Source organism: Pseudonaja textilis, chromosome 6 (assembly GCF_049901715.1).
Source record: "Pseudonaja textilis isolate UNSWEBS1 chromosome 6, rPseTex1.2, whole genome shotgun sequence".
Lineage (NCBI taxonomy): Eukaryota > Metazoa > Chordata > Lepidosauria > Squamata > Elapidae > Pseudonaja > Pseudonaja textilis.
The window spans coordinates 28291844-28311275 of record NC_141995.1 but is presented as its reverse complement, the minus strand read 5'-3'; positions in this window follow the sequence as shown (position 1 = coordinate 28311275).

Genomic DNA, 19432 nt, shown 5'->3' with positions numbered 1-19432 from the left:
TCACTAATCTGAATTCAATAGACTATCCATCAAATTATAGTTAGATAAAAAATATTTAATTTACATACATCATTAAGACAAAGAAGAGGTTAAGATAGATTTGAGGCTATTTTTCTTTTTTGATTGTTTTAATTTATAGTTTAGTCAACATCTACTCTGTAAACCTCACAAGCATTTGCATCTCTCAAACATTTCACCCAAAGTAAGTGGATCTTCAAAAGTAAGAGATTTCAACAAAACTTTGTTTTAATTTAAAGGCTGTTGATTATCTAGTAGACAGATAGCAAAACTTTTACACTGGACTTTATGCAATTGGACACATCAGATACTGTGTACTGTTTTTTCTTGTTTTCAAAATAAATCTGAGCACATGATACCACTTCTACCTTCACAAGTAACTGAGCAATGATAAGCTTTATGAGCATGATTCAGAGCAACTTATTGTATATCAGAGGACTGTATTGCATTTAAGGCATGCCTTTGAGCTAAAAATATGGATTATGAAAATTCAGTCTCACATATTAAAAATGGATGAAAGGATATGTGCAAAATTCATTTCAAATACGAAAATAAAGGAATGTAAAAATAGTTTCCATTAGCTTTCCTCTAAAATATTGATCACTGAAAGTGACAGGGAAGTCAAGAGACATGCAATTTCATATAATCTTTGCAGGCAGTTTTTTTTATTTCAGGATCAGGGGAATTTTAGGGAAAAAATCTTTTGTCATTTTCTATAAAGAATAGAGAAGTATATAAAAATGTAGATTTAAAAACTCAGTGAATAAAGTCATATTATTAACGTGATAACTAAAATTATATAAGTAAAATTAATAACACAATGTAAAGTTAAGACTGTTTAGAAGCTTATGATATCTAGAAGCTCAGTTTTCCTTTCTATATCTATATTTAATAAGAATTGAGTTCAGAGTATTGCTCAAGGCACATAAAGATTACACATATGATTTTTTGTCATTTTTTCCAACCACGTGTGGATTTTAGTCCAGTATTTTTTTGCATCCGCACAAGTCCACCACGTATGGTAATATGAACCAGGTGTCTGATGACTTCCAACATTTTTTGGATTTATTCTTGAACATTCTTGCTATTCTTGTTGGGGGAAAATGCATCTTATACAACTTACACAAATGTTCTTTATTTGTTGTTGACACAGTCATTTTATAATTTTGAGACCACAATTTTTGCCATTTCTCAATCAATCTCATATCCAAAATTCTTCCCCCAAGCAATTATAGTTTCTTTAACTTGTTCTTCTTCTAGTTTAATTTCTAATAAATATCCATACAATTTTTAATCACCGTTTCATCAGTACCTGTCAAAATCTTATCTAAGTCAGTTTATCATAGAAACCTTCTGTTTTAGAACCTTTATCATACCTTGAATGTATTTGCGCATATGAAAACCAATTCATCTTTATACCTTGTTCCTCTAGTTTTTGTATAGATTTAAGTTCACCCTTTTCATTCAATATTTCACCATATCTAACTGTTTGTTCCTTTTTGTATATTATAGGATAAGAAAATGCTTCAATAGTCGATAGCCAGACTGGAATTTTCAAATAACATTGTCTTTTAATCTTCTCCCAGTTTAAGCACAGAGACTCCCGTATATAATGTCTTCTAAAATACCCCTGTATTTTAGTTCCTTTATACCATAGAAAAGCATGCCACCCCAACAACAGATTGTGTCCTTCAAATGTTAACAATCTAGTGTTTCTTAATGTTATCCATTCCTTGGCCCACATCAAATTTGTAGCTTGGTAATACAACTCCCAATTAGGCAAACCAAATCCTCCTCTTATTCTAGCATCTTGCAAAAGTTTTAATTTTATTCTCACTTTCTTACCTTGCCATATATATTTCAACACAATTTTATTTAAATCTTCAAAGCAGCCTTTTCCAAGCCTAATTGGAACTGTTTGGAACAAATATAAAATTCTGGGTAATATATTCATCTTGATTGTTGATATTCTCCCTATTAATGACAGTTGTAAATTTTCCCATTTTGCCAAATCTAGTGCTATCTGCTGTTTAAGTTTGATATAATTATTCTCTTTTAGTGTACTGCATCTTGCTGTCAACTATATCCCCCGACTCTGTCAGTTCTCCCTCTGTCATTACCTTTGCCATTTGCTTATGATATATAGCTTCTATTGCTTGAATAAATTTTCTAGCAAAGCCCATCTGTTCCAGTAGTAATAACATGAATCGCCAATTCACATTATCAAATGCCTTCTGTGCATCTAGAAATATCAGAGCCATTTGTTTTTCAAGATGTGCCTTGTAGTATTCCAAAGTGTCCAAGATTACTCTCATATTGTCTTTAATTTGTCTCTTTGGCAGAAATCCATTTTGATCAGGATGGATAAAATTAATTAAATATATTTTTAAGTCTTTTTGCCAATATTGAAGCAAAAATTTTATAATCTGTGTTTCATAGGGAAATAGGTCTATAATTCTTGATTTGTAATGGATTGGTCTCCTCTTTTGGAACAAGTGTGATATAAGCTTCTGACCATGATTTAGGTATCATCTTCTTTAACATAACTTCATTCATAACTTCTAGCAATTGAAAATTCAATAATTCTTGTAATGTTTTGTAAAATTCTGCCGGAAGTCCATCTGAGCCTGGTGCCTTTCCATTATTTTGCTTCTTGAGTGCTTCAGTTAACTCCATTATCGTTATATTGCTTTCTAACATTGTTTCAATCTTTTTAGGTATCTGGGGTAAATTAGCATTCTGTAAATACTGTTTAACCCTTTCCTCATCAATATTCTCTTGTGTGTATAGTTTCCCATAATAGTCTCGAATGATTTCCTTCTTCTCTTTGCTACCATAGCAAACTTGGCCTTGGTCATCTATTAATTGCAATATTTTCCTTAATTCTTTCTCCTTTCTCAATTTATATGCTAACCATCTACCTGGTTTATTTGTATCTTCAAAGTAGTTCTATTTAGCACCTCTAATTTTTTGTGCTAATTCTTCTTTTTCTATTAGACCCATTTTATGTTTGATTATATCCATTTTTAACTTAATGTCCTTTTTCTGTGGCATTTTCTGAAGCTCTTTTTCAAGTCCTTTATACTCATCTTCTAATGCCTTAGAGGCTAATCTTTTCATGGTATTTCTTTTCCTTGTATAGTCTATTATCAAGCCTCTGGCATATGCCTTCATGTATCCCATACATTCTGGATTGATGTATCTTTTTTTTTGTTTTCTCTAAAGAAAAAAGTCAGTTCTTTCTCCATCCACTGTGTGAAGTCTTTTTCCTTTAAAATAGTATTATTTAACGTCCATCTAGATCTTATTTTTTGTCCTTTCCATTTAATTGTCATTGGATTGTGATCTGTCCAAGTACTTGTTTCAATATTTATTTCTTGAATATTAGTTAACAGTTCTGTTGACATCCATATCATATCTATTCTGGACCATGATAAATGTCTATTTGAGTAGGTGTATTGTTTAGTTTTAGCATTTCTTTCTCTCCATGTATCTTTTAAGTTTATTTCATCTACCATTTAAAAAAAAGATTTAGGGAGAGTCTTTCTATTTTGCTTTATTGTTTTCTGTGCTGTATAGTCCAGTTTATTATCTACAATTCCATTAAAATCTCCCATCATAACTATATTAACATAGTGCAGTTCAATTATTTTCATATGTAATTTTTTATAGAATTCTTCTTGATTGTCATTTGGGGCATAGATTACAATCAGGAGTGTTTTCGTATTATTGTCCATCATTTCCACCTTTAATATTCTTCCATTGTAATCAGTATAAATCAATTTCGCTGGGATGGTCTCTTTAATATATAAAACCACTCCTCTTTTCTTCCATTGTGTCAAGGAAGTAAATATTTTCCCTAATTTTGGCTGTATCAACAATTGTTCATATTGTTTTTTAATATGTACTTCTTGTAGGCAGATTATATCAAATTTTAATTTCTCTAATTTATGGAAGGTTTTCCTTCTTTTAACGGCTGAGTTAAGTCCATTTATATTAATTGTAATTAATTTTTTCTCTTCCATGGTTATATTTTGTAGTTAGGTTTGACAGCTCTCATGGATCTTGGTTCACGTTGTTCTTTGGCTTCCTCCTTTCCACCTACTGCACCTTCTTCTTTTTCAGTCATCATTTGAGAATCTTCTTGGAATTCAATTAGTGAAATTTCTTTTTCTGCTTCTTCCTCCTCTCTGAAAAATTCTGTGTAGAATGATTCAGCTTTCTCAATTGAGTCGATTCTATATCTCTGTTCTTGCCATGTGAACATTAAACCTTCTGGAATCAGCTATCTATAATTCTTTTTTAAGTAGCATTTTGATCAAGAATTGGTATTCTCTTCTCCTCTCTCTCACTCTTCTGGGTACTTGTTTCAAGACCACAATCTCCTTATCTTTGTATTTCAATGTTTTCTCTCTTGCTACTTGCAATATTTGCATTTTAATGGCTTTCTTTGTAAATCTGATGTGAACTTCTCTTGGTAAGCTATTTCTCATCACATATCTTGTGAAGACTCGATAAACCTCATCTATTCCATCCATCATCTTCTCTTCACTTATTTCCAAAGCTTCAGCCAATATTTCTATCATTATCTCAGCTAGATTTTATCCTTTTTCTTCCTCTATGTTTTGGAATCTAAGATAAAATTCTGATCTGTCCATCTCCCCTCTCAGCATACCACTTTTATCTTGTTCAACCACTGTTTATCTGCTATCAATATCTCCAATCTTCTTGTCTCTTTGTTTATCTTCTTCATTTTTTTGGAGTCTCTCATCATACTCCATCATAATTTGTTGGATGTTCTCCACTTTTTCATCGTTTTTTGCTGTTCTTTGTTCAATGTTCTCTATTCTCTTTTCAATATTCTCTGATCTTGTTTGAATATTTTGAATTCCTTGCATAATCATCTTCAGGGTCACTTTTTCTTTTTCTTTTTCTTGCCTTAACATTGTCTGTATTGAACGTTGTCCTCCAGATGGTGTAGAGGAAGAAGTAGAAGTTGAAGAACCAGAAGCTGTTAATTTCCTACTCATTTTGAGCAATTCAGAATCTTCAGGTTCTTCTAGACCTTAATCCAATTGTGAAATAACTAATTGCAGTTCCAAATAAAAATAGTAGGAAAAAAGAAGCCAAATAGTAATCATTATAAAAAAATAAAAAAGAAGAAAAAATTTCATCAGGTTCTTGTATACCTTAATCCAATTGGTTGGTTAGATGACAATAAAAATTCAAAAATGAAGGAAAAGACCATAAACACACCATAAACACACAGAAAAAAGAAAAGGTTGTAAAATCATAAAAAAGGTAAAAAACTGAAAAATAAAAGGCTAAAAAAAGAAAGGAAAAATTCTTCAGGTTATTCAACACCTTAATCCAATTAAGAGGTCTCAAATATAAAAGTATGCATAAAATAAACCAAAAGAAAAAAAACCCAATATGGAAGGTAGATGGAAAGACAAAAATACCAGGAAGGGAAAGAGAAGAAAAAGGCTACTCCCTTAAAAAGAAAAGGAAGGGAAGCATTAATACTAAAGCTTTTCCTTCAAAATAAAAAGCAGACATAGAAATTTAACTTCCAAATACAAGAAAAAACAAAACAAAGACAAGTTCCAGAAAGCCAAAAATCCAAATAGCTATTGCAAAAAAAAAAGTAAACTGATGAGGAGGGGTAGCACATCTTAAAAAGAATAAAAAGAGCACACTGCACTTTGTTTGATTATCCAAGGCTCTTGTTATAACTCTCTTCTCCAAAGACTTATCACCTTTTCTTTTCCTAAGCTTTAACACCAGACTCCAGCTGTTGAAAAAAACCCAGAAGAGCACCTGTAATAATACTCTCCCATGCTCTTCCCTCTATCTTATCAAACAGGCAGTGTCCTTGGAAAGAAGACTCAGTTGTTTCTCAGCTTTGTCTGGTCAAAAGAAAAATAGAATATTTCCAAGCCTCTAGTTGGCAGTGTTACAAAGTTTCTTTAGCTTTTACTTTCCCCCTCCTTTTCCAAGCAAAATATAATAAGAATTAATTAAAAAAAGAAAAAGATATTTTAAAAAAATAACTAAAAGGGAGTCTCTGGCTTAAAATATTATAAAGTCAAAAAGGAGAAAAGAATAGAGAAAAATAAGAGAAAAAAACCAGTCCAGTTTCAAAAAGTAAGATCATGTGTAGAATATCCAGCAATGAGAAAAAAAACCACAATATTACTTTGACATTCCTGTTTAAAATCGCCAATTAATCACTTCTGTCAAAACTTTTACAGATTCTTTCTTTTCCTTAGGGTGTCCTTTCAAGTTTTAAAATAAAGAAAAAGTTCTCACCAAACCATCACACTCTCTCTTTCCATTCTCTTTCATTTCAGAGCTGTCCCAACTTCAGCAGCAGATATTTTTATTGAGAATTTTACCTGAAATATATAGTAAAGACTTGAAATACCTGATTGTAAATATATTAACAGCTGCTAAAAACTGTATTTGCTAAAAACTAGAAAAATGAGAAAATGCCATCACAGGAGGAAATCATTAAGAAAATATTGAAATGTGCTGAAATAAGTAGATTGGCATTTGAAATTAGAGAACAAAATGATAAACAATTTTATAAAATTTGGGATCTATTCTATCAATGGTTAGACAACAAAATATAGTAATGAAATATGTAGACTTTTAGAAAATAATAAATATATAAAGATGTACTTCTTTCCTTATTATATCTACAAAATGATTCTAGAATAGATCTGGGATGATAATATGAATTGTCATAAAACAAATTAAGTAAAATATGATCATTTTGTAAAACATGAATGAATAAAAGTATAGTCAAATGATTGATTAATAATGATACTAATGTATTTAATATTTGATTGAAAATACGAGATTATATATAATGTAATTATAATTGAAGACTATGAAATGGAAGCACAAAACAATTTGTAAACCAACTGGCACACTGTATGTACATATATGGAAGATGACTTGATGTTTTTTATGTTTTGTTTGTTTATGTTTGTTTTAAAAACCAATAAAAATTAAAAAAGAAGACTACACATACCTACACAAATCCACACACACACACACACATACACACACACACACACACAGAGAGAGAGAGAGAGAGAGAGATATCAGTGGATTGCAAACTTTCCTGCATTCTGCTTTTCTTTACTATCCACAAAATGAAACTCTACATATATTTAATTTAAAATAATATATCTAATTAGACAATTATTGTTAAAATCACAATATAATATATCTAACACAGGTGTGTCAAACTCAATTTCATTGAGGGCTGCATCAGGGCTGTGGTTCACCTCGTGGTGCTGGGTGGGCATGGCTGACTAGGTGGGTGTAACCAACTAGGTAGCCGTGGCCAGCTGGATGCCATTCCCCAAACTGCTGGTATGTTTCCCCTTTGCACTGGGTAGTCCGGGCTCAAGGCACCATGGCCCAGTGTTTCTTCTTTGTTTTTGGTAGACTGGGACAAAGCAACATGGGCCGGCCCCTTACATTTACCAGAATGGCCTCGTGGGTTGGATCTCAACACATTGAGGGCTGGATCTGGCCTGTGGGCCTTGTGTTTGACCTCCAATGCCACTAGTACAACTAACCTTTATAAAGCTTCTTGAAGGTCATGAAAGTGAGAACTATCTTTGCCTTGAGAGGTGAAATAATATGTGGGATCGACTTGGGAGACAGGAAAAATAGTAGTCTGGACCACTAGCATGTAAAAGATATCTGAAATTAGTGGCACAACAGATAGAATGGAGCATTGTAGGCTAAATCTGCCAACAGCATTGAGTTTGATCGTGATGAGGCTCAAGGTTGATTCAACCTTCCATCCTTCCAAGGTAAGTAAAATAGGACAGAGATTTAGGAAGCAATATGCTGACATTGTAAACCATCCAGAGAGAGCTGAAAAGCGCTAGGGGACAGTATATAAGTCTACTGTTAGTTCTATTGCTATTGCTATCACAAAACAGAAGGAGAAGAGGTATGGGAAGCAATTCAGAAAAGAATCTCCCTACTTTTCCAAAGAGTAAAAGAGAATGGGAGAAATAAAATGTCATGTAAGTTTTTATTAATGTAACCTTACAGTAGAGATAGAGAAAGTATGAATTATTGTCTGGCTGGACTCCTTGAATGGCTGAAAGGAAGTAAGCATTTCTAAAGGATGAAGCTCCATAAAAAATGCCTGTTTTGGGATTTCCCATCATACAGCTACCATAGTAATGGCACTGCACGAGAGTAATAAAATATGAAGACTATTGCATTGGCACAAACTGAATTTACCAGGTAATCTCCAATTTCAGTCCCTTGTAAAGTGAAGGTAACAAGGGCATGAGTGAATATGAACTACCAGCATTAGATAAAGCCAAGCTGAAAAATGTTTTTCAGGACATAGCCGCTACCTGCAGTAGTTCTGAGCCCAAGTAGACAGTCAGATCATGGCTCTGCTTTCACTAAGGTATACTTCCAGAATCAGTGCTTTACAATGAATGGAAGGCCTGAGGTGTAATGGAATATCCCATTTAGGAAGAAACAAAATGAATGCAAAATAGAGCCTTCAACTATTAACCCCTTTTGGCAGCCCAAAAGCATATTGTGATCAATACTACCAAAAAAGCCATAAGATTTTTTAACAATATAAGGATGATTATACCTTTATTATCCAGATTTCACCAAAAGTCAGTCAGGGACCAGGTTTGAAACTTGACTGGTATATACTGTATGTGGGTAATATATTTTTCCAGAATTTCTGTAGCTGCTGATCCTCCAATTTCTAAAATTGGATATAAATGAATCCTATATTGTATCAATATAACAATATATAAATGAATCAAAGGCAAGCCTTTTGAATGGAACCATGCCTCATTCAAGAACGATGGCATCATCCTTCCTGCAAATAAGTATTGCTCTTATCCTCTTGACTATGAAATAATGAATAAACCTGCTATGTTCTTTGTTCTATGTTACTTGCCTTACAAACAAAAGACAGAGATTAAAGAGACAGAAGTATTTTTTAAAAAATGTGCGTGCAAAATCTGTCTTCAAGGATCATGGCAACTTGTGAAGAAGGACAGGACATAACCTGGGAAGAACATTAGAGACTATCTTGTGAAATATTGAGCATTCATACTATGACTGCATTTGTTTACTTGCTTTCAAAGAGGGACTATGGGACAGAATATAAAAATATCTGCAGAAAAGATAGTAAATCAATCCTTAAATTAAATCCTGTCAGTGAGCAGTGGAATGTTTGTTTAAAGAAGAATAAATCCACATAGTTTGTACATCAGAATTCTAACCTGAACGTCTATAATGTAGCATATTGCTTTATGTAAACATTAGCACTATTACATTCTCACAATATAGTAACTATTTCAAGAATGCTGACAGTTTCAATATGTTCTCAGAATATGTTCCAGTTTCAAAGACTGTGCTATGGCATTAAAAGTAAAAAAAAAAAAATTGACATGAGGCATTAGTGAGGGTTGGTTTTTTTTAAAAAAATCTCCCTTTTAAATGAAAATTTCTGATATTTGGACTGCAAGAAAAGATTAGTAAGCAATAACAAGGGAATTTGGGAAACTTGATATAAAGAACCATATCTGTAACCAAGCAATGTTCCTGTCTGGTCATATTCCTGAGCCCTTTAATATAAGATTATCAATCCTAATAAAATATCCAAATATCCAAATATTCTTAATGCATTTGTGTTCAGTTTAACAATGTCTTATCATTAACATTTTAATCTGATTTTTAAGGAACTTGCTTTTTCAGAAGTGGAACAGTTCTTAAGATGATTAATCATATTCCATGTTCAGCCTCATTGTGTGTGATTATATTTTGTACATAACATTTTATATATAAAATTACTATTTTAAAATTCATTGACACTATCAACAGCATACATAAAAAATACAGGACTGAAAGCTCCAGAGCTGAACTGTATGCTGTATGCTTTTGAAAATTCATTGCATTCCTCCTAAATACTTTTCTTTCAGACTCTTTAAAATATTTAAATAGGTTCTCTTGAACTTATTTTATTGCCACATTGTGCTGGAAATAAACCAAATTATGTAAATGAACATTCTGGAGAAAAGAGATAAAGAAAATTAAATTTTAACAATTTCAGACATCTGTGACAGAATTTCCTAAAAAAGAAAAACCCAACCCTGGAGTAGTTAAATTGACAATGTGAGAGAGGTAACACTTGGTCACCTTCTAATCCTTAACTTTAAATGCAAACTACTACTTCAAAGGACATTGGTAATTTCACACCTTTGAAGTTTTAAATCACTATTCTGCTTTCAAACAAGGACTTTTTTGTGTATAGAAAATGTTTAACAGCAATTACATAGCCACATTTTTGGATAGTAACTTCTTGCATTGGTAATGTTTAAATTATGCTTTTAAAATATCTTAAGCATTAGGTTAAGAAAACCTGTTATAAAATGTATATGCTTATATCTTTTTTTAGAATTCTGACCACCAACTAATGAGACTTCAAATGTAATCTTGCAAACATGTGATTAAATATGTAGACTTTTTTAAGAATAGAAGACCTACAGTATCTCTGATTTCCAAAGCAACTTTTCAAAAAATAATAACCAAGTTTGTGACACTATAATGAGTGATTCTGCATCTCTCTCTGTCTATTTCTCTTTCTCTCTCTCTTACACGCTCCCCTCTCTCTTCCTCCCTCTTTCCAAGTCAGTCTTGACTTGTGGCAAATGTCTGTACAAGTGCCTCCATTATTCCTGGCAAATTTTGTAAGGCTGCAAAAGAGTGCCTGGTCCAGTCTCCCAGCTGGCTTCATTTATTTTATTTTATTTTATTTTATTTTATTTTATTTTATTTTATTTTATTTTATTTTATTTTATTTTATTTTATTTTATTTTATTTTATTATTTGTCAATTGTTTACAAGATAATAAGTATAAGTGTATACATAGTTATGAATACATGAAATGGGTACATATAAGAAAAATAAAAGAAAAATAAAAGAAACAATAGGACAGGGACGGTAGGCACGTTGATGCGCTTATGCACTCCCCCTACAGACCTCTTAGGAAAGGGGTGAGGTCAATAGTAGACAGTCTAAGGTTAAAGTTTTTGGGGTTTGGGGAAGAAACCACAGAGTCAGGTAGAGTATTCCAGACATTGATCACTCTGTTGCTGAAGTCGTATTTCCTGCAATCAAGCTTGGTGCGGTTAACCTTGAGTTTGTATCTGTTGTGTGCTCTTGTGTTGTTATGGTTGAAGCTGAAGTATTCATTGACAGGTAGGACATTGCAATGTATGATTTTATATACCATGCTTAAGTCAGACCGAAGACGGCGTAATTCAAGGTTTTCTAGTTCTAGAATTTCAAGCCTGGTGGCATAAGGTATTCTACGAGTAGAGGAGTGGAGAACTCTTCTTGTGAAATATTTCTGGACTTTCTCAATTGTGCTAATATCAGATACGTAATGTGGGTTCCAGACTGATGAGCTGTATTCGAGTATTGGTCTAGCAAATGTCTAAGGAGTGTCTAAAGGAGTGACAAAAAAATGTCTAAGGAGTGACAAAAAAAAGTTCATGGTCTCCTTGTTTCTAGACTAGAGCCTTTAGCCATCACAGCAAACTGACTTTTTCACCCTTCCTTAGGACTCAGGAAGGCTGGAAGCATGCGCTTTTGCAAGTATAGTTCTTCTGTGTCTAAACATTAATGCTATGTGACCAATAAATTGTTGAAAGGGGATTGGGATAATGTTAAATATAATCATTAAACAAAGTTCATTTGTTAATAAATGCATTGACACCGGATTCAATCAGTAACATGTCATGTGCTTTGAAGAACTGTAAACTCCATTTATTTTCTATAGAATAAAAAAACAACAGTGCATCACTTTTAAAAATTCTATCACTGAATTCTGTAGTGAACAAAACCTTTACAGACATTCAACAGATCATGCAATGGTGAAGAACTATTAGGGTTTTTTTTTTCCTATCCATGCTTTCCAAATCTATTTTTTGGTAATATGTTGAAGAAACTTGCTACACTTGTTTGACTTTAAAAGTTGTACAACACATTAAAAGTAAATTCAAGGAGTGGAATCTGTCTTACCTTAATAGCTCTATATCTCTTCCAGAAGTGAGCTGCACAGACTGTAACAACCAGTTCGCAATTAGTGCAGAACCGAAAAAGTGAATGTGTGCATGCACACCCACTTTGCGCATGGCTGTAAAACAAGGAGATTTCCTACATGCGGCAGCTGTGGTAAGTAGATCAGGCAAGACATGATAATCAGCTGGGCTGTGTGGGTGGGGCAAGTAAGCTGGATATATATGACAGGATACCGGGGCGGACGGGTGGGCGCAGCCAGTGGTTGGAACAACCAGTACAGGCAAGCCAGTCCGAACCGACAGCACCCCACCACTGAACTCTTTACATATCATTTTACCCAGGATTTCATCCTTTGAAGAAAAAAGCTGCTACTCAGCCCTTATAAATATTCCATAAGCATACATGTTCTTGTTTCCTGAGAATAGCTAGTGGCCTCTATGGCATCCCACAGCACTGACACTTTTGGAAACCAAACTAATGCATTTCCTAAGAGGACTGCTATAAAATAATCAGAGATAAATTGTGGAGAACTTTATATCAACTTTAGGATAAATAAAACGGTAAACAATAACCGTGTTTTATGATAAAATCTATATAATTATCTAAGCATATAAATAAAATGAGTTGAGTAATTTATCTCACCAGAATTCATCTGAAATTGTTCACCAAGGAAGTACCATATTTCAGGAAAAAGAGAGAAAAAATGGGTGATTAAATATTTGCTGAAAATGTGCATTTTAGTTAAGTCTCTTTATTTGAATAATGAACAATTGAATCCAAACCTTTAGCAGTGGGATGATATTCAGTGTCTGAGATTTTAAGCATATAGTTTGTGAAAAAGGGATGCATATTTAATCATTATTTTTTAAAAAGAAAACTGATTTAAAGTTTAAAATAATGACAAAAATTTTCATTTCTTCTCCTCTTGCTTTCCACCCCATGTAGTAATGTATATAGATTTCAGTGAGTGCCAAATATTTCTGCAATAAGTCTTCACAATTCCAATTATTGATTCCACATTATGTGTTTGCTGAGCAGAGCAAGGTTGTCTCTTCAATTTTTATCCTTTTTCCAAAGGATAGTTCAGGGGAATCTTCTTTACCTTTTATGTCCTTTTACAGAATCTAAGCTAATATTAAATAGCCTTGATAATATTATTTTTCCTTACTAAAGTAATATTTCTTACTGGACACACTCATGTAATATTTGCTGATGATAATGAAAGGTTAGCACATTAAGGGCAAGCTCCTATGATCTGAGAGAATATCCAAATAATCATTGATCAAACAACATTTTGCAACATAGATTATAAATAGCTGCTCTAAGGGGATGATTTCATCCTGAAATCAAAAAATGCAATCAGATTTTTTTTCCCTGTTGTAATTATTTATTCATTATTTTGTTCAATTGGAGACATTATGGTATTATGTTTTAACTATAGTAACCTATTTATGACAATCATTGAACAAAACATAGCTGTTATTTATGTTCTTTAGCATAAATAATTACAACGGAATAAAGGCAGAAGCATGCAGGCAGCAAAAATAGCACACTGTGCAGGTTGAGTCATGTTGGACATGTCTAGACCTGAACCAAGTGACTGCCTGGAGAGTAGTTCCTTATCAACCTGATACCATAATTCACAGTGGGGATAGTTTAAGTGCATATTTTTCTGTATTCAATTAAATATCATATTGATTATAAAAGGATTTTCCTTATCTATATACTGTTACCTTCTTGTGAAACAGCGCAAATAATCCTCACACTTAGTTCTACGTGGTGAGTTAACATTTAAATATTAGAAATGAAACTTACCTGACTTATAAAGAATGCTATGAATTTACTTGTACTCTGTCAATAATCTATTATCTACCCATTCATCCATCCATCCTTCCATCCATCCATAAATCTGCACATATTCTTCCAATTTCAGTTCTGACAATCATTGAGGAGAAGGTTGGCCTTACAGTCTTTTATTTGTCTGAGATCTGATAGTGCTCAGGTATCTCAGATATGCAAAAGTATTTGTGAAAGGAAAAGACCTATTTGGAGTTTATCTCTTCTGCTCATTTCTGCAAATACCGGTTTTGTTTTTACCTTCTCAGCTTGGCTGATTTTCCTTTGCAACAGAAGAGCTCCAATGTTGATGAGGTATAAGCATGTCATTGGCAAATTGAAGGACACATTAGCTCTGTAGCAATCAACTCTCTCTTCTTTCCTAACATTAAAGGGGTCCCCTGGTGTCCTTTTTCCTGTCCCTTCTGGTTCATCTGAATTTCATCTACTATTTCTCTGCACAGTAATTTTCACCCTTTCACTTTAAACACAGTAAAGCAAAAATGAATATGGAAGTAAATCAGCACTCCTATTGGTTTTGTTTCACATTGGCCAGTAGAATAGAGTACTAACCAAGAACTGGAGATCCTTGGCAGCGAAAGGACAGGATGTTGTCAAATGATATAAGTGCAAATATAAGGACTTAGGAAGTTAAAAAATGGCTATGTTGAATAGTCCATTACATGCATAAAGGAAAAACAAAACAAAAAGAGCAATGCTAGGGAGAAATAGTAAGAAATGGATTCAACACAACCCATATACAATATTTTTGCCTATTGGGCATGTAATGTAATGCACATATTTGTTCAGCATACATTTTTGTAACCAGTGAATTGCCTGAAATTTACAGCAGACTAACATAATTACTTTGGGCAACCTTAAAACTGAAAACTGTATCTGTAATAAATAAATATTTTTGCATCTGCCAATCTGTCTGAAAAACAAAACAGAACATACACAGACTATAAAGACATAAAATATTACACTACAAGCCACTGGTAAGGAATTTAAAACAGCAGTTAGCTTATTATCCAAGCAAACAACTGTCTTTTTCAATTTATAAGCATGTGCTTAAATGACTCCCCTGACCTCCAGGTTACTTTTGTCCTCAACTATCTGCCTCCAATGGCAACAGGGATAGAATATTTCCAATTTCAATGGTAAGTATACTTTCCAAGACTCCATGGTCACAAGATTCTTTTCAAGCCTATTGTAGGATATTGGAAAGCTTCAAAGGAGTTTAGGCCAAACTTTCCAACAATAAGTATTTAATTTTGACTGGAAATTTCAAAATAATATTTAATATTGCAAAGTTTTGTAAGTGCTTAAAATATAATAGAATAGAACACTTTATTGGCCAAGTGTACATGCAAGGAATGTATATATTGCATAAGTTCTCAATGTATATACAAACAACAAAGTAATATAATCATAATATTGATACCAATAAGAGAAGGTAGTAGAAAAGATGAAAAGGATAATAGTAATACAGCTATACTACATGGGTAAATATACTTAGACATAAGACAACACTGTAATAATTCAGCAGAGTGATAGCATCAGGAAAAAAAACAACCTATGTTTGTGTCTAGTTGTTTTAGCATGCAATGCCCTATAGGGTATCCTAAGGGTAGGAATTGAAACAATTTATGTTGAGGATGTGATGGGTCTGTAGATACTTTCTTAGTCCTCTTTCCCAAGGAGTATACCAGGTATATAAAAAAAAAAACTGTGCAATATACACAGGCATTATGCTGTCCTGCTCACTCACATGCACACATAATGGTAATTTAGTAGGTTTATTAATATTACTCAGCAATTCCGTTCTCCAAAACCTCAAAACTCTTCCAATTAAGTCCAATCAAAAACAGACAGATGGTCTGACTCATGTCCAATGAGTCTACAAGGCACCTGATGGATTCCAATCCACCAGGCAAAATCAAATCCACAACACAAGGGAATTCACAAGGCAGGAAAAGTCCAGAATTCCCAAGGCACATCAAAAGTCAAGAAACAGTGCAAATCCAGGGTAGGAATCACAATGACCAGGAAAAATGCATTGAGACAAAAATGCAATGTTTTCAGCATCATCTCCATCTGCTGAGCTAAATAGCCAGCTTCTGGTGCCACTCATCAAGTCGGTGGCCTCCTCACAAGTAATTGGGATGAGCTTTGTTTTCTCCTGCATTTTCTTTGCCCTATGTGTTCTTGGATAGTTCTTCCACCTCATTACTGACCTTCCTGTAGCTGCGTGCTTTGCCCACCAGAAGCCTCAGGGCTATCCTACTGCAACTGAGCTTCAGCCAAATCACTGTCAGCTGACTGCATTGAGCAAGTCCCATCCTGACATGCCTGAGACTGGTTCATTATCTTCCAAACTGACACCTGGTATTTAGGGATGCATATGGGGGAGTCATCACAGGTATATAGAAAAGGGATGACAACTCACATTAACAATAAAATGGGACAGATTTATGAATGAATTGCATTAATCATTGCTTATTATATTTACATTGGTATTTCCAGATAATTGAAATGCCTTATAACAAAATATTGTATGAATTGTTGAATTAAATAAGCAGATTTACATCAACAGGAAATAGATATAAACTATGATGGTAAGAGAAACATTCGGAGTTCCCACTTTATTATTGAAATGTTTTACATGAATTTGATTAATTTCTATTTTGTGGAACTATGTCTTACCAAAAAGAATATAATAAAATGTGGAAATATGATACAAATGTAAAATATGTCTTTTTAAATGCAGTGGCAACATTCCAATTTATTACACATATGTAAGATGAATAAATCAGTTTGTTTTATTGAATCTAACTTGAGACTGATTTGTGGCTTTGGACAACAGCATTAATAAATGAAGACAAAGTTCTATAAATGAATCCCAATGTAGCTTGCCTTTCAGAAATTGTGTAAATTTGTGGAAGACATTTTTAAATTATAAAATTTGACAAATGTAGAATTATATTCTATTTCTTGTCCTTTTATGTAAAAGCAGAGATTGAATTATTCAATTTGGATAATCACATGCAAAATAAGATACCTATATTTATGCAGCATCAGTAACTCTGTGACACTGATTAACAAGTAATTCTAAACATTTATAAATTGGGTGAGAGTTCAAAGGAACCAACTCCTTTGAAAACAAAAGAGGCAATTGGATTGTTGCTGAATTTTGATGAGAAGCAGTAGTGCTGAAAATGATTTAATCCACTAGCTATTCATAATCATAGGAATCATCATCATATATTCTTTTAATAGTTGGTTCATTAGATGACTGTCAATGATTACTCTGTATTTTTCCAGTGGGTTATACCAGTTCTGGAACTTCTATCTAAAATTCTGCAAGAGCTGACATAGTTGATCAGTTGTGCACAGACCAGAAAAAAAAGATGCATTTCACTTTTCAGATAGCCTAGATCATTTTGTGTATGTGTAAGGAGAAAAAAAAACAACTTTAATAGGATTAACTGCATGGTTGAAAAAATACAGGAGCTTCCTATTTTAGTTTAGCCACTTTGATTCATTCTCACATTTGGCTGAAGCTCAATAGGCATGCTGAGTCAATCAGGTATAGAAGAGAGGTTGTTACTAATCTGAAACCATACTCTTCTTCCATTCTGCTCTGTTTAGTGAATTTCGGCAGCTGGATGGGTTCAGCAATGTTTGGGGGATTAATTTCCACTGACTCTGAGAACAAATGCAATATATTTCCTGATCCCATATTTTCAGCTCATTGGTTTTGAATACAAGTATATTTCTCCCACACATAGATATGGGAAATGATGCAGCTGAGATATAGTTTACAGATGGGTGATGCATGTTTGAATATGACTGAGAAGTTTCATTCATCATGGGTGGTAGACTCAATATACTATACAATTTGTATAGAGTGACTATAGTAAGCAGTAAGGGAAGAAGTAAAATAATTGTTGGTCCTACTTTAGCCAGGAATGCTAATAAAACAATACATAATTTCCCCAAACTATCTGGTGAATGTTAATGAACTTTAGATTCACAAGTAATAGAATAACAGAGTTGGAAGGAACATTGGAGATCTTCTTGTCCAACCCCCTGTTCAGGCAGGAAGATCTGTATCATTTCAGACAAATTGTTGTCCAATCTCTTCTTTAAAATCTCCGGCACTGGAGCACCCACATACTTCTGGAGGCAATGGTTCCACTGATTAATTGTTCTGTCAGAAAATTTCTCCTTAATTTCAGGTTGCTTTTCTCCTTGATTAGTTTCAATCTATTGTTTCTTGACTTGCCTTTTGTGCTTTGAAGAATAGGTTGACCCTCTCTTCTTTGTGGTAACCCCTTAGATATTGGAATGCTGCTATCATGTCATCCCACAACTGATTCCTGAAATGGTCCATTATATGTTTTAGCCTCCAGTCTCCTAATCCTCTTTGCTGCTCTTCTCTGTACTCCTTCTAGAATCTTAACATCTTTTTATATGGTAGCGACTAAAACTGGATGCAGTATTCCAAGTGAGGTCTTACCAAGGCATTATAGAATGATAATGACACTTCACATGATCTTGATTCTATTCTTCTGTTCATTCAGTCTAGGACTGTGTTGTCTTTTTTGGAAGCTGCAGCACACTGCTGGCTCAAGTTTAAGGGATTGTTCATTAGGACAAGATCAAGCAAAGTAGCAAGTAAGGAAGCAAGTAAGGCAAAAATTGCTATTGAAGGATGTGTCACTTTTCACTTTATCACATTCTTTATCATTTTAGATTGAAGTTACTGCTATCAACATTGTGTTCATAATGTTAATATCCATGTTTTGAAATGAGAGAAATATGAACCAAAAATTTACATTTTCTGCATTTACAAAACAGAATAGCCTTCCCAATGCCTATTTTGTTTCAGATGTATTGACAATGAGAGACGGGACTACTAACATTCTCATTTAGCACAACTACCAAGTCAGAGAAAGGTGAGACAGAAGGGAAAATGAGACTTTTTTATTGCATATATTATATTTATCCTCACAAACCTTGATGTTTTCTAGAAAGGCAGAAGTACCAGAATTGATGGTTTTCTCATGTGACCATTTTTTCTCATATAAAGAAGCTGCCAAAATTTAAAATGAGCCAAGACAAAATAAGGAGCTCACTGGAGACTAAACGATTATGTGGATGAGCCATCAAAGTAAAAACCAGTGAAGTTAAAACAAAAAAAGCTTGAGGAATAAATACATTCAGATTTACTGGCTCTGTTCTAATAGCCAGTGACCAGAGTTTCTCAAACACACTTTTCCAATCACACAATTCACAGAGGAGAGAGGAAAATCCTTTTACTTCTGCTCTGAATTCATTGAAGTGTAATCACAGACTAATTCATTCACAGTCTCAATCTATGCTTTGTGAAGTATAAAAAAAATCCTCTGAGGAATATCACTTTTGTACTTTTTTTACTTTGTAGAAGGATGGCTCAGGATTTTTAAAAAGCTGAGGT